This window comes from Physella acuta, unplaced genomic scaffold (assembly GCF_028476545.2).
Source record: "Physella acuta isolate Inbredline_101_S28 unplaced genomic scaffold, ASM2847654v3 ptg000206l, whole genome shotgun sequence".
NCBI lineage: Eukaryota > Metazoa > Mollusca > Gastropoda > Physidae > Physella > Physella acuta.
In genome coordinates, this window is record NW_026731725.1 from 177,796 (window position 1) to 184,909 (window position 7,114).

At 31.9% G+C, this 7,114-nt stretch overlaps 1 long non-coding RNA gene across 1 annotated transcript; it reads left to right on the forward strand.

Annotated features, from left to right (window-relative positions):
• Positions 1 to 3,409: 3,409 nt before the first annotated feature.
• Positions 3,410 to 6,520, forward strand: LOC131937291 (uncharacterized). Its single transcript, XR_009386191.1, has 2 exons — positions 3,410 to 3,838; positions 5,455 to 6,520. It is a non-coding gene; the product is annotated as an uncharacterized LOC131937291 (long non-coding RNA).
• The last annotated feature ends 594 nt before the right edge of the window (positions 6,521 to 7,114 follow it).

A 7,114-nucleotide genomic window follows, 5' to 3' on the forward strand; every position in this document is an offset into this window, starting at 1 on the left:
TGTGAAAATATATGTCTTTAAAATACGTTGGCGTATGTCTTGTGGTAAAAATTTTCATAAATGTCTCTGTTCTTTAAATATCATTGCAGTTACAACTCCGTTTTTTTAAAAATGTTCCGGTTGTAAAAATGTAACAATTTTTGTATTGTCATAGTAACTTAAGTTCACTATTGTTAAATGTCTCAAATATATAAATGGCCAGTAGTTAAAATGTTACTAATGTATAAATATCGATTTTCTTAAATTGAACTGACGAAAAAATATCGTGGTCGTGAAAATGTCAAAGTTAAATTGTCACTGCTATTGATGAGAAGTACATTTAATAAAATTTCCTTTTTCTAGTAGCAGTTTCAGCGCTGACAACTAGTGCCACTACTCCTTACGAATGCTGTTTCTGCAGGGTTTAAGCAGGGGTTTTCTCCCACGTATCCTGTTAGCAATGACTCTCAACCAGCATTGACAGGCCCTGTAATCGTACGCTGCGCAGAAATAACAGGGCGTCACCCGACCTACCAGAGTTAGCAGCAGCGTGTGGTGCTCGTTCATGGAGCGGTAGACATCCACGAAGTGGGGAATATAGTACGACTCCCGGGGGGAGAACAACAGGCTCCAAGACCCACCCCCAAGAGGGCGGATGGCGATTGTAGAACTCACTTTTGAAAAACTGCGGGCTATTTTCTCTACGTCAGTATGTGTGAAATGAGCGGGCGCCCAATGCAGTGATCCTAAAAGATAAATCTTTTCTAAATGCTTAAAAAAAAACTTCACTGAACCATCTTCAATAGTGAAAGATAATCTATGCAGCTTGTTGTACAGTTTTTCTTTAGCTTCGCTCTTCAGCCTGAGAAACCAAACCATGTTTGTGCCTAAATGAGACAAGTCCTCTATGTCGGTTTTGTCAACCTCAGCGTAATCTTTCAGAGCTTGGACAATTTCCTTATAGCTTATCACAGGGGCTCTAGCGCCATGTAGCAAAACACAGATTGTCCCTGGATAATAAGGTGTACCCAGACGTAAATCATGGATAGGTTCTTTCTGTATTGGCACAGTGGATAATAAGCTCATGTTTGGTTCCATTTCTTTCGTTGAAGACGTCAAGGTGCTCAAATAAAGGATTGTGTGAAATTAATGTTTATAATAGTTCACGTTATTGTTAAAATTCCTTGCAACTGTAAATAAAGAAATTGTCAATATTTATGTAATTTGCATGGCTTAAAATATGTGCTTGTATTAAAAAACAATTATACAGGTAGGCTAAAAATGAAAGTGTGTAGGCTTATGTTTAAGTAAAAAACTATATAGATATCCTACCCTTTCAAGTATTTTCTTGTCTCAGCTGTTCAATTTCTTGTTACCAATGCCTTTTTTAAAGGGCTGTATTGATATAATCTGCGAGCTGTTCTCTATTCTGTTACTCGTTGTTCTACCAAAATAACATCTCAATCTTCATCAAATGAGATTTCTTGGTTCTTAAAAAAATAAAAAGATTGCGTTACATGCAACAAAAATGGGCAAGAATTGAAAGAAATATTTTGTTTTTAATTAGAACAAGCGATGATACTTTATAATATATTCGCAAAAGAAAACCCTTGCGATTTAGGCTCGAAAACAAAAATTGACTGTGTTCAATAATATAGTGATATAATTACGGCACGCAAGATTTTGAGCGGGTCGCCGACTAGAAACATAACCCCACAGCTACACACCTATTTTTAGTGTGGGAAAGTAACCACATAGATAATACTCTTTCTTTACACACATAACTAAATAGAGCATCTCAATTCCACCCTACATCCACTGCCCCATTTTTAATCGCCTCTTACGATTTGCTGATGGGGCTCAGCAGAGTCCTATTCTACTTCCGGAACTAGTCCGGATCCCGGGGACACACGGGGACATAAGTCTTGTGTTTACCACCTTATCAATATATTTTAAGCTGTATAGAATGAAGCGCTGGAATGATTGTTATAGAAATAAAGATTAATCAAAATTGAAAAGCATGTTAGCAATGTAGTTCGCAATATTGATTTTATAAGAAGCGATATAAAACATGTTACTTATTTGTTTAATGGAATTCAGCGATTGGAACATATTTGGTCTTACCTCATTGTTTCGACAGACTGCTTTTCTTCTTCTTTGCCCTTAATTTTAGTGTTGGAACGGATTCTCTCCAACACAATTAAGTATACTTGTCAACTTGTTATGCGCAATTTAGGCTGTTGACTCAAATTTAAGCATGCTTTTCTTTTTTAATTTGCTTCCATAGCGTTTGTGCAACCAAGAACAAACTACAAAGCAGCAGTTGTTTGATTTTGGAGTTATCGGTTTAGCAACCATGAACATAACCGACCAGACCAAGCTAACTTCCAAAGATTGCTCAATTTTTAAGCATTTACCACTTCAAGGCAATGTTTTTCTTTGTTTTTATGATTACATAAGAACTTTAATCATTTTTATAGATATTAATAATTACGACAAACTAAATTTAAAAAAAAAAAACAGTAAAGAATAAAAAAACGAAACAAAAAACCCCAAGAGATACATTTTTATTGAAATATTTTACTTGCTAAAAGTGTAAAGAAATATGAAAAAAAAACATGTTTTCGTATTTACATTCTATAAAAGTTAAGTTTTTTTTTTCATATTAGACATTAAAAAGTAGCACCTGACACAACAACCAATTCGGGAATTTTATTTTATTCTCGTTTACATTAACGTTAGCCTTTAAAGAATCGTGTGTCTAAACTTGGAAACGAATCATTTGGTTATTTTATTTTTTTAAAAAATGTATTTTAAAAATTACTACAAAAGGGAAATAACTGAATAATTTTGGTTGCTTAAATATATACAAATTCACTCCCTTGAAAATTCATTTTTTAAATTTTTTTTGTCTATTTTTATTTACATTTTTTTCTATTTATGTAAATCAAAGAATTTTACTGAACCTACATGTATTCGAATACTGTAAATTTTAACCGCTTGTTAGTGTGAACCCATAACTAATAAATAGTTGCGTTTAGCATTAATAGATGTCACTTTTGATACATCACATTCAAAGCATAATGTTTTAGTAATTGAACTGTTGTATTTTTAAAATATTTTACAAGAAATGAAAAAACAACAAGAAATATTTAAGTGACAACATTCAACGCAGTCAATCACAATTTTCAGGAAAAAATGTACTGGCTGATTAAATAAGTGAACAGAATATTAGACAAAGCATTAGCACTGAAGTTGGGAAATTGGTCAATCTGGGTTTGAGTTGACGTACTTTATTTACGTTTAAAATTATTTACATAAGTATGCACATTTTTATTGTAGTACATCATCTAAAATTATTCCAATAATTCACGTTACTATTTTCATTCTTCTGAATTACATTTGGGTAAAAAATGGGTATTAGACATTGAGTTTATCTAATCAAATAAAATCCAAAGATTTACAAAGTTATATTGTACCAAGCATACTAATAGAAACTATTAGAATGTCTTAAATAACAACAGAAAAAAATTGTGTTACATTTTTAACAAAAATAAATGATATACTACTGACTGTTTATAATATAAAACAAAAACCGAAACCATTTTTTAACCGATTTTAAGTTGAAGAGTCGACGACTAGTTAATCTCTGTAGTACTAAAAAAATTCTGAATGAATTTAATATATGCATTTTACATACAAAATTACGAATAGCAAAATAAATCAGAAAAAAAATTAGGCAAACATTTATATCTCGTGTTGTGTCTCAGGGATAGCTGTAAAGTATAAACAGTAGACAGACGACTTGGATGTTAATGTTTCTGAAAGGTTAACACCTGCGGTATACAAATATCAAAAGGTGAGTGTCAATAGATACTATTGTTGGATAGGGTAAAATAACGAACAAATATATCAAGCTTTGAGATCAGTCAAACGGGTATATGATAATTTGATAGAAAAGTAAATGATAAAAATGATGAACCTAACTAAACTTGGTTAAAGTGTGCAGAGGAAACAGGCGTAAAAATGTTTACAAAATTTCATTGATAAAACAAAGTTAAAAGCAATATTCAATGTTGGAAAAGGAGGCCGGTACTTGATCAAGTAAAAGAAACGTTACAGCAAAATTAAATAAACTAAGAAAGTTTTAGCACACTGAAAAGTTGTAAGAAATTTAATAGCTAATTGGACTGGTAAAAAGGATACAAAAAATAAGCTGGTGGAAAAAAGTTACAGCACAGTTAATAGTGTAAGTAAAGTATGGCGTATTGAATATGTTAAAGAATCATTAAAAAAATTGAATAAATGTTATAAAGTAATATGTAATTACATCTATGCGTGTTAAAATATTTTAAAAATATTTTCTAATAAAATAATAAATTATAATCTAAAAGTTTCAAGAAAATATATCATAACAACTGTCCACCATGAATTATTAATTAACATTTTCATTGAGTTATTCATCATTTTGTGATCATTTCAAAAACTAATTACTACACAGACACATTTTATACAATATACACATTTGACAAAATCTAAGATAAAATAGTTTAAATATTATTTTTACCCAAGTTACAAGCAGCATAGGCCAGATTATTTTATGTTCTAGGACAATGAATTGGACTATATGACACCATACTAGACAAGAGGCCTCTTTCCAAAGTAAAGCACAATAAATAACAAGTAGTTTAAACTACCTTACTTCATAATACATTTATTTTATTTTTTTTAAGTGTTGTGCAAGTAAATGTACAATAGGCTTATATAATGCATTTTCATATACAAAATTTAACAGAAAGCCAAACTGGTAATTTCAGTAGCACTTACAACACATGGTACAACTGGTATAATATCTTATACAATTACACATCAAAATTGTGTGTGAAAATATCAAATATTTAGTGAAACAGGTGCATCACATAGAAAATATTAAAGAATATTTCAAAAATGAAACTGAACAGAAATAAGCATAACCTAAAAATCTTGTAGCTCTTTAAAATATGTGTGATTCTTTTTAAATGGGAGGTGTAAATAGGCTGGTAACAAACAATTTTTAAGTCGTTACAATTTTGAAATCGTTGATATTTTAGTAACCATGAAATGTAAAAATAATTTTACAAATGTAATCGCACTTTAAGTGTCAATATTATTAAAATAGGTCTACTGTTATATCAAAAATTTACCTATATTTTAATGGTTTAAAAATCTCAATTGTCATAAAATAAAGTGTCAATATTTGTAAACTGTCCAAGATTTTAGACGTTTGGTGTCACTGTTGTAATAATGTAAAAGTAAATACTGCTAAAATGAAAATGTAGTTGTAATCTCATTATTTTAATATTGTCAATGTAATTTATAAACTGTCCCTTTCATCAAATGTTTAAGATTCCAGTAAAAATACATAGTTGACAAAAAAAAAAATTCAATATTTCTTTTTAGTGCAGCATCTGAATAACTTTAGTATTATATATCTAGGAATGAGACTGAGCATGAAACGTAAAACTCTGCAATCGATCACCGAACAGAAGTGGCTGGAGTTCACCCTTCCGTTTAGTGTTAGCACTACTCTTTGGTGCTCATTCACAGAGTAGTGGATATCCACATAGTTGGAGACGAAGTGTTGCTTCCTAGGGATAAACAACACCTGCCACGATCCGCCCCCAAGCGGACGGACGAAGAAGACAGAATGACGCAATATTGATACGCTGCGGATTATTTTCGTCACGTCAGTGTATGTGAAATGAGCGGGCGTCCCATGCAGTGATCCCAACTGGTAAATATGATTTATAGGAATGAAATAAAATTTCACAGAACCATCATCAATAGTGAAAGATAAAAAGTCCAGCTTTTCGTACAGTTTTTCTTTCGCTTCGCTCGTTGGCCTGAGAAACCAAACCGTGTTTGTGCCTAAATGAGACAAGTCCTCTATGTCGGCCTTGTCGACCTCAGCGTAATCCTCCAGAGCTTGGACAATTTCCTTATAGCTTATCACAGGGGCTCTAGCGCCATGCAGCAAAACACAGATTGTGCTTGGATAATAAGGTGTAACCATACTTAAATCATTAACAGGTTCTTTCTTTACTGGCACAGTGGATAATAAGCTCATGTTTGGTTCCATTTCTTTGGTTAAAGACGTCAAGGTGCTCACGTTAAGGATTGTGTGAAATTAATGCTGATAATAGTTCACGTTATCGGTAAACTCCGTTGCAACTGTAAATAAAGAAGTCGTCAATAATTTGTTTTTTATGGTTAAAATATTGTAAACGTTATTTGTATTTTGGTGCATAAGCATAATTGTGCGTGTATGTGCTTGCATTAAATTTTTTTTATACATGTAGGCTAGATATGAAAGTGCGTAGGCTGATGGTTAAGTATAAAACTATGTAGATTACCTACCCTTTAAAGTATTCTCTTGTCTCAGCTGTTCTGTTTCTTGTTCCTAATGCTTTTCTTTAAAGGAAGTATTGCATATAATCTGTGAGCTGCTCTGTATTCGGTTTATTCGTTGTTCTACGTAAATTAAAGATCAATTTTCATCAAATGAGATTCCTTGATTCATGAAAAAAAATAAAAATTGTGTTACATTCAACGGAAATGGGCATAAATTGAAAGAAATATTTTGCTTTTAATTAGAACAAGTGATGATATTTTATAACATATTCGCAAAATGAAACCCTAACGATTTAGGCTCGTAAACAAAAATGGACTGAGTTCAATATTATAGTGATATAATTACGGCACGCAAGATTTTGAGCGAGTCGCCGACTAGAAACATAATCTTACAGCTACACACATATTTTAAGTGTGGAAAAGTAAACACATAGATGATACCATCTCTTTACACACATAACTAAATAAAGCATCTCAATTCTATCCAACATCCACTGCCCCATTTTTAATCGCCTCTTACGATTTGCTGATGGTGCTCAGCAGAGTCCTATTCTACTTCCGGAACTTGTCCGGATCCCGGGGACACACGGGGACATAAGTGTGATGTTTACCACCTTATCAATATATTTTAAGATGTATAGAATGAAGCGCTGGAATGATCGTTATAGAAATAAAGATTAATCAAAATTGTAAAGTATGTTTGCAATCTGGTGCGTTAAATTTATTTTAAAAGAATAGATATAAA